This window comes from Sminthopsis crassicaudata, chromosome 5 (genome assembly GCF_048593235.1).
Source record: "Sminthopsis crassicaudata isolate SCR6 chromosome 5, ASM4859323v1, whole genome shotgun sequence".
NCBI lineage: Eukaryota > Metazoa > Chordata > Mammalia > Dasyuromorphia > Dasyuridae > Sminthopsis > Sminthopsis crassicaudata.
In genome coordinates this window covers 32,655,138-32,665,105 of record NC_133621.1, presented here as the reverse complement: position 1 = coordinate 32,665,105, position 9,968 = coordinate 32,655,138, and the positions used below count along the sequence as shown (strand labels likewise).

The following is a 9,968-nucleotide window of genomic DNA, read 5'->3' as shown; positions in this document are numbered from 1 at the left end:
CACTCTATAACCGGGTATCTCTGTTGTGTCATTTATTTTGCATTTTTGCATTTAGTTATACATACATACATACATGCATACATACATACATATATACATATATATGTGTATATATACATATATACACATATATATGTATATATATGTGTATATATATACATACATATATATATATATGTATATATATATATATATATATATATATATATATATATATATATATATATATATATATATATATATATATATATATATATATATATATACATATATATATATATATGTAAAACGTAAGCCCCTTGAGGGTAAGGACTATTCCATTTTTGACTGTGCCTTAATAACTCATATGGCAGATAGCCAGCACTTAATAAATGCTGTTTGAACTTAATAGATTTGTGTTGAAAGGTTTGAATTAAGAATGTCCAGAAAGATCAGTCTACTAGTGTATTTTTCAAATTAAGAAAGTAATGGCAAAAAACCCACATTATATTGGAAAGGATTTTCTTTAATTTAGTTTTTGTTATTTCTGCTAGACTTTTTCACTTAACAGAGAGAATGAAACTCTCCTACAGAGGATTCTCTTGGATATTCTATTTAGAGGGACTCACTTTTAAAATTCTCTTTTAGGTATTAAGGTGTTGCTGTACTATAGGTTAGATTTTGCAGATGTTTTCTGTTCCTTTGAATTGGGCCTTGTAAAAATCAGCAATCACTAGGTTTTTTTTGGGGGGGAGGTGTTTTAATGGATTTTGTATCAACTGAGAAAGCAAAGAATTCTGGGCAAAAATAAGGGATTTGGATTAGAGTCTTCCTGAGGTGACTTTCAGCTTGAAATATCCTGATTCTAAGAGCTTTCTGGCTTTCTAAATGTGATTGGGGAAATTAGACTTCCAGATCTAGCTTGTATCTAACTCTATGACTAGGGCATCTCTTTTGAAAGTAAGACCTCAAAAATCTCTTAAGAATTCCTTTGGTTGTAACACTCTATGATTTTGAGATCTTTATCATCTACCCTTTCCAGAACTGGGAGAAATAGGGAATCTACCACTTAGATGGGTATTGTGAGCTCAATCCAGATTTCTCCTCTTTCACAGAGATGATGTTGATCTTTCTGGTTCAAGGCTAATGTGACAATGGCTAGATGATTTGCATAAACTACTTTGAGCTCTTGGGAAAGGGGGAAAAAGCACTATGTAAAAACATACCTATTATTGATAAAATAAAAATAGCAATGCAAGCTTCTTAGGAGTCTCTGGAGAGTTTTCATATATTAATGGAAAAATTAAGTGTTATATTAAAGACTAGAGAAACTGTTTCTAGGTTTTCCTTTTGTTCCTGTAATTGTTGTTCCATTGAGTATTCATAGCAGCAAAATAAACCATCCCAGATATTTGTCTCCACATTGAGGATGTTGAGAATACAGATGACAAAGGGCATAATGAAAAACCATAGATATGGGATCCACATTCAGTGGTGCTGCTGCTGGTGGGGGGGGTCACTACAGATTTTTAAAATAAGATACAATCATGAAATTATGAGAGCTGTCTTTAGAAAATATATTTCTACTCTAAGAAAGATAATCCAAAAAGAAATGGAGTCTACAAGAGAGGCTGAAAGGGTTAAAAGCAATAGGGAAAGAAATACTTCCCCCCTTAATTATTATGTGGACTTGCTCGGCAAAGTGGATGCTCTTTCCAGTCTAAAGTATAGAAAGTGACAGATGGATCAGCAATAACTGAGAAACAGTTGCACATATCTGGCCAGCATGGTTTTGATTGTGTGTTGGACAGTAAGCCAGCCACAGACCAGACCTATTATTTTAGGAGCCTGGAAGGGAGCTGTCCAATGTCATTGTGCTAGATGGAAGGTGGGATGAGAGACATGCACATACACACACACACACACACACACATGAAGTAGTGGTACAATTGTGTGTGATAGTATATGTGTGTGTATATGTGTGTGTGTGTGTGTGTGTGTGTGTGAGAGAGAGAGAGAGAGAAAGAGAGAGAGAGAGAGAGAGAGAGAGAGAGAGAGAGAGAGAGAGAGAGAGAGAGAAAGAAAAAGAGAGAGAGGCATTAATAATCTCTACTCAAACACTCTCATATAACGAGGGACAAGTCATTTCTATTCTTTGAGCTTCTGTTTCCTTGTCTGTAAGACGAGGAAGTTAAACTAGGATGTTTTCCAGCTCTATACCTTTAAGATGCTAAACTCTTCCTGGCTCACTGATTGTTATTAGAGAACAAGTAGCATCTCCTTCTACTTAGAATGAGAGGGTGGCTACCTACTGAGTTTGTGAGACCCAGTGAAGCCCTATCACAAGTGGAATGTTAATAACATGAAAACATTTGTATTTCAATAAGAGATCTGCTTCTTGCATGATATTTTGTGGACTGCCTGTAATCACACAGAAATTTACAAGAAGGAAAATATTCTGGCGAGGTATTTAGTTATTGTTGTGATCATGATAAACATGACAGAGTTGTGGCAAAGCATGAGATAATGAAATATTTTGGCTTTAATTATAGAGTTCTATCTCAAATGATCCCACTAATATTTCGGTCTCAATTCTCCTCTGAGTCTGTTGTGTTTTTATATTGGGGTTGAGAGAAAGGAATATTATGGTATCAGGAGGTTCCCTTTGAATACATTAGTATGCAAGAGGGGTAGCCCATACTCCTCAGCCTCAAGTAATGTCAGTAACAGGCTGCTCTATGCCCTATTATCTTCATCAGCTGGGGACATCTATTTGATTGAGTTATAGAATCAATCAAACAAAAGGGTAAACTAGGTGTGAACAACTCCTAGGCACCTTTATTGAATCAATCAGTCAATCAAAGGTATTAAAGGTAGTTATTAATTGAATGACAGTAGATAACACCACATAGGAAATGTCTATTGGCTGTTTGAAGAGAATCATGAACACCTGGTGGGGCTCAGATAAAGGAATAAGCTTGTTCAGAATTCTAGCATCCCAATATCAAGTCAGCCTATTAGTGCTTTTTTCCAAACAAACTTCTTGAAAAGAATCACTTGTAGTGTGGAGGGAGAAGAGGGAATTTCTCTGTTTATGTTTCCTTCCCTCTCTCTTTATTCCTTCTTCCCTCCATCCCTTCCTGACTCCTTCCTCCCTCTGCTTCTCTTTCTCTCCCCCCTCCACCTCTTTCCCTCTCCCTACTTTTCTCCCTTCTCTTCTCCATCTTGTTTTTCCTTTCCTTTTCCCTCTCCCTCCTCTCTTCTTCCCTCTCTCCTTTCCGCCCTCCCTCCCTCTCTCTGTCTCTGTCTCTCTCTCTTCCCCCCCCCCACTCCAGAGAATAATTTTTCAAACTTCAAAAGATTAAAAGATTTGGACTTTCTAGTAATGTACTAATAGTACCTTTAGAACAGGGTGACAAAAGAAGCAGTTGCTTTGTAATTTAAGGACAAACCAGACAGAATAAGAAAAGGCAGCTTAGGACTCTTCAAGGACACTGCTCCTTGGAATCTAGCAGAGAGTTACACACAATAAAGAAGATTACACAAAAGGAGAAGAAACTGTGAGTTAACTTTTTTTTTTTTTTTTTTTTTTTTTTTTTTTTTTTTTTTTTTTTTGCCATGTGTGAGCATTAAACTTGATCCCATCTTTCTCTGGACTTGTGGGAGACTATATTCTAGACTTTTGGGGGAGATATTTTGGACTAATATATATATTTTTTTTTTTACTATATTACCTTAGTAAGTACATCTAATTAAATCTACTCAAGTCTAGGGTAATAAATGTACCAAGTCTGGTAATCAATGGTGGGGGAGAAGGGGAGAACATTGTATGGGAGCTCATGAACAACAGTCCTAGAACTCTGAGGGAAGAACTCTTTGGGGACTAAACCCACCTGTGGAAGTGGGAGTTGGGAATTAGCCCTGATGGTACTGTTAGAATGTGCTTACTCTTTTTCTTAGGATCTGCCTAGGATAATCTTTATAGTAGTAATGTTTCTTCCTCTTTTTCTTATACCACTACCCAACACAATACCCATTCAGTGGACAAGAAAGAGCTTTTAAATGACGGCCATAAGCAACATAACTCCATTGTCACAAAACCGTGGCCAATAATTGGAAACTTGTAGTTAAAATGCTGTTTTGGGGTGCATTTAGGAGTTTCATGACATTTAGCCCAATTTTGGGTTTCTTACTTAAAGAGATTGTATCTTGAAGCAAAATAGATGAGGTGCCTGATCAGAAGCTTGCTGAACTTCTGATAGTTCTATCACAGAAGATCTATCACAGGTCAGAATGAAGTCCTTCAAAATCCCAAAGAAATTAGGGAACTACTTTGCCTTCCTTTGAATCCCTCTCAAATGTCTTCTCAAATCTCTTCCAGGAAGTTTTATTTTTACCTGTCCCCCAGGTTGTTGACCTTCTACCTCTGACCTCATTTATGACTTTGTTTAATAATTTTCTGAACTTATATAATTATAAGTTATTTGAAGTCATATAAATATAAAATATAAATTATATATAAATAATAATATGAATTACTTTAATTTGAGTTTCTATCTTATCCCCTTACCTATCCATGAACTTCTTTAAGCCAGAGATTATAATACGTATATTTTGTCATTATATATTATATTATATATGTTATTTAAGATATGATTGATACTGTAGGTGCTTATTAAACATTTATGCTATCTGTAGCTACCTGAGCTTGTGAGTTTCTGAAGAAACACTCTTCACCAATATTACCAGTTATTATTTAGAGATTTAAATTTCACATGTATAATCGGCATACTGGCAAAGGTTTTGCTGGTACCATCTGTTGCTCCCATAATTTTGGGAATTTCTTAGATGACATGCTCTGGGATTGCCTTCTCTATGGAATTCATGATGAAGCTCTTCATTGGTGCCTTTGGCCTGCATTAAATTTGTCATTTATGTTCGTTTACGATGAGGACAGAGATAAAATGATTGTATATCACAGGGATGAGAGGAAGAGCTTCTTATATCAATGCTGTCCAGGATACATAGGCAGAAGACTCTTGCTCACAATGGGGTAAAATTCATGCTTCCTCCTATCTTTAAGTCAGCTTAGAGGCATCAACCCTTAGCAATGGGGCTTTTCTCTGATATTGCTGTATTATCTTCATCTTTATGATCTGGGATTAGGTGTTCTCAATGCAGATGTCTAGAGAGTCAATGACAGGAATATTAGTATTTGAAACTGTATACCTGGATGGAAAGGTACTGAGGCACAGTGGATCTAGAGCTTGCCTGGGAATGAATGAGACATGAGTTCAAATCCCAACTCTGACACATACTGGCTGTGTGACTGGGCAAATCACCTAACCTCTCAGTGTGTTTAAGTGCCATAAATTAAAGATCAGGATCAACCAAAACAAAACAACCCCCCAACCAAACATATTAAAAATGAATTCTAGGACCATGCATTTCAAATGGAAAAGGATCTTAGTGACCTTCTAGTCCATGTCTCTAATTTTATATTTCAAGTAGAGTTCTAATCCCCAAACCAGTGTTCTTTCTACTGTATTAAGTGACTTCTGCCTTTATGGAGAACAAGATGAAGGTAACTTGAATTATGTGGTGGATCTTTAATTTATATGGGTATTTTCCACAATATTTGCTCATGAATGCTTCAAAAATGACTGTGGTCATTTTATTCCACTGATATCAACAGGGGCCTTCTTCTGAGTCTTCAGGATGGCCATTTTGTTAGAGAATTTTCTACTTTTCATTGACAAAGGACAATATAAAAGCTGGTTAGCAAAAAACTAATTCAATTAAGTATTGCTGTTGGAGGTATTTTGTTCCTTTGGAATGGTCTGAGTAGGGAAAAATTTTGAAGTATTTGTATCTTTTGAAAATTAGCAGACTTTCATGCTTCCTCCCAGGTACTAGAGAAACAAGTACAAATCAAAAAACCATTACTGCCCTCAAGGAGCTTGCATTCTACTTTATGTATACTCAAATAAAGAGATGAAAAACAGGGATTTCCGGAGAGTGGAGCTGGAAGAGGTCTTATAAAGGGTTTTACAATTTTTTTTACAACTTTACAATTTTGGGAGCCTGCTATAGTCAATATTCTCCATGACCCAAAAGCACTGCCTACGGCATGCCTTAGAATGTGGCAAGGTTCTGGTTGGATCAGTAAAAATTGATTCTTTGATCAATAAAAATACTTGCTTTAAAATCAATGACACCATTTTTCCTCAAAATATTTGACATTTACTAGCTGTGAGATCCTTAACCCCAATTGCCTCTGGCTGTGTCTATTGCTTCTTCAGTGGATTGGATGCTAGAAATGGGAAAAGAAGCACATGAAACTCCAAGGATGGGGAACTATTCTTCCTTATCTGAAAAGTCATTCTAAGCTGGGGATTGGCATAGAGGAGTTTCTGCAGTAATGAAGTTTAGCCATGTTGATGGACTGCTCCTCCCTTGTCTGCCTCAGATGATAAACCAGGCTCTTCTGAATGCCATCCCAAATGGCTGAGGTCTTATTTGAATGCCAAGAGAACAAACGTTTACATTTAGCACCTAAAAAAGGATTGCACATCTTGATAAGTCTGTCAAATCAAAAAGGCCATTAAGAATAACCTGAAAATGTTTGTCTTGCTACTTGTCCATCAACACACTTTTCTATAAGTGGTTTAGAAGGTGCTGAGTTTCAAGCATGATGTCAAAATCAGTCAAAACAATCTGAATAGTCTAGACTCTGGAAAGAACTCTGCACCTTTGCTGAGGTGCTGATAGGGTTTTTGTCACCCTCCCCCCCACCAGCCCAGTGAATCTGTCTGTCAACATTACAACTCCTCCCCCCACCATCTAGAATTTCCTTTTTTGTAGGAAGAGATGAAGCTGGAGACGGTTCCTTATTAGAGAAATGAAGGGACATAATGGGCCAATGTTATGGGCAAGGGTTCAATACCGCTTAGCCTTCCATAAAACTGAGAATAGAGTGTCTCTGATAGTTTCCTGGATGGGTGAGCATAGGGTCTCCCTACTGCTGGAAACCAGGTATGGTGGCCCCCCACCTGTAAGCCCAACTCCCACAAAAGCTAAGTTGAAGATTTATGTGCTTTTACAAAGGGCTAAACTTATCAGCCGTTTGAACCAAGCCTGGCATTAATATGGGGAGCTCCTCAGGGTGAGAGGAAATCAGATAGTCTAAGGAAGAACAAGCCAAGGCAGGTCAGAAAAAGAAACTGGTCAGAACTCCTGTGCTTATCAGAGGGGGCTGTAAGTGGTCCCTATATTTCAATCTAAGTGACATGGAAAGACTCAGTTTTTAAAAAGAAAAAGAGAGGAAACTGGTAAGTTGAGGTGATTATACACATTGACAACATGTATCGTTATCCACGTCAATTGGGTGTGCCGGTTTGGTGCTAAGAGAGAATGCTTCTGGTTTTGTACCATCACCTGAGACCTCTGACTATATGAAGCAATGTTCTTCCTGACTCTCCATGACCTTGGTGGCTCTTACAGGACATATATATATACACACACACACATATATATATACATACACACAAACATACATACATACACACATGTATATATATTATATGCTTTATATTATTATATTATACATATATATTATAACTCGGCATCTGTTAGCATTTGAGATAATATATCCTAGAGACAAAGTCATTTCTGCAAAGCTTGCCTCTTCGCCCTTTTCCAAGGCTCATCTATCTGATTGCATCAAACCTTTCAAACAGTTCCTTCTGGAACCAGCCCTTCTATCTCTGTGTCAAAACTAAATTTCTGTATTACAGACAATTCAGAGACCAGCCGACCATCCACAAGATTACAACAAAACCCCCAATTCTGGCTAAGCCAACCGGTCTAGACATTTGCCAGAGAGGTCTGGATAATGTTAAATCTTAAATGCCAGACAAAGATCTGCCTGGATGGCATATGAAATTAGCACTTTAAAAGATGGCCAGTTTGTGACTCTTCAGATATGGGGAAGATACCATCTCAGTAGTCTTTGTGGCTAGGGGAAAGATGGCTAACTTGATGCTCAGTTTCCACTTTTAAGTCTATTCTGATCTCAGTGTAGGATTCCCTAGGTGAAAAAGAAAGTACCTTGAACCCCAGTGCTCCCCCCCCAAGCCTTCCAAAAAAAGCTTTTTGCTGTGAGATCTGACAATTTTACAAGTTCCCCATTTTGGAGTCATTGATACTGGGTCCTGAGGGCATGCTTTGGCTAGTCTAGCTGAATAGATGAAGTATGGCTCCCTTATTAACTTGTCAAAGTACGATGCAGCTGCATCATTTGCTCACCCATTTGCTTAACTTAAATAAAGGTTGGTGGTTAGGCTTCTGTTGCATTGTGCTCTCCTGCTAATTATCAGTGTATTTGTTTTAGAGACAATTAGCCACCTGGTTCATTCCCCCATTGAAGTCAGGTCATCATGAGTTACATCTGCTTTCAGAACTCTTCAAGTCCAAGACATAATAAAAAGATGATGGCTATGATTATAAAAATCGTGCAGGCTTGGGCGTAAGTCGTGGAGAATATTGAATTCCCAAAGAGGATTGGGTTACATCTCTCTTGCCGTGCCTTTGCCCGGCATGTCATGGAAGATGGATGGGACCCGAAAGCTGCTCTGCAGAGCCAGAAAGTCCTTTCGCCTGCAAACAGGAAGAGGATTTGCAAAGGTAGACACTGATAATGGCCAGGCAAAGTGAGACATGATTTCTCCCCAGGGCGCTCTGCTGATACAACAAAAAAGCGACAAGTAAGCACGTCTCTGTACTTGCAGAATTTGCATAAAACTCAAGTTGTTCAGACCTGTGGGTGTTTCCTTTGGTTAAAAATGTGTCCTATAAGATGACATAATATTATGCAGGATACACACTTACTTTTACAATCCCATATGTTCTGTTCCGCCCAAACTTGGCGTGTTGGAGCTCGGTTTTCATTGTACAAGGACTTAACCAAATTGCATAATGCACAAAAGGACCCATGTAGATTTCCAGGCCTGGTGAGTTGTTGATGAATGACATTTTGGTCTCTTAACCGGCCTCCCTATCCTTAATCCTCCCTCTAAGAGATCTTTTGCACAGGGAACAACAACAAAAAAAAATCTTCTGGAGCCACAGATCTGATCTTGCTACTCTCCTGCTCAAATATCTTTAGAGGCTCCCTATTGCCTCTGATGGAAAAACATATATATATATACACACTCAGTGTGACACTTAATACTTTCCTATTTTTCCAACCCTTTTTCGTATACTCCATTTCAAGAACACTATTTTCCAGCAAAACTCTATTACTTGCTGTCTCCATCTCCCATCACTCCTGAGCCATTTTCACAAGTGTCTTCTATGTCCAGAATTCAGTTATCTTTATCATTGGTTCCACTCTCTTCCTTCAAGGCACAATTTAGATGACACTTCCAGTCTTTCCTTATCTTAAAAGGAAATTGTTGATAGTTTTTTTTTTTAAACAGTTATTCAGTCAACAAGCATTTTTAAAACACTGACTGTATGCCTTCTGGGAATAAAAAGAAAGGCAAAACTCAAATAATTAGTATTCTCTAGGAACTCATAGTTTAATGGGAAGACAAGAGGCAAACAATTGTACATCATTTTCACTTCCAAATATTGTCCTTTCTTTGCCTTTAGTCATGTCTTGGAATAAAGAGAGAGAGACAGAGAAAGAGACAGAGACAGAACCCAAATCAGCAAAACTCACCAACATTCAAGTCTGGCAATCCTTACAATATTCCACACCCATAGCCTTCCACTTTTACAAGGACCAAGGGACAGAGGTTCATTTTCAACTCTTTAAAGTCAACCTGAATCACTCAATGTTTAATTGTTGTTATTTGCTATTATTTTTATTTTTATTCTTTCCATTCCCATATTATAGTCATTGTATAGATTATTTTTCTCATTCTGCATACTTTAATTTGCATCAATTCCTATGCTTTAAACATTTAAAAATCATTTTATTCTGA

The 9,968-nt window shown here is 37.5% G+C and overlaps 1 long non-coding RNA gene across 1 annotated transcript in view; it reads left to right on the top strand.

The window, feature by feature from the left end:
- The first annotated feature begins 3,341 nt into the window (after positions 1-3,341).
- Positions 3,342-9,968, top strand: part of LOC141543753 (uncharacterized) — an 84,719-nt gene continuing 78,092 nt past the window's right edge. The window contains exon 1 of the long non-coding RNA XR_012482513.1: positions 3,342-3,539. This is a non-coding gene — a long non-coding RNA (uncharacterized LOC141543753). The remainder of the gene's footprint in view (positions 3,540-9,968) is intronic.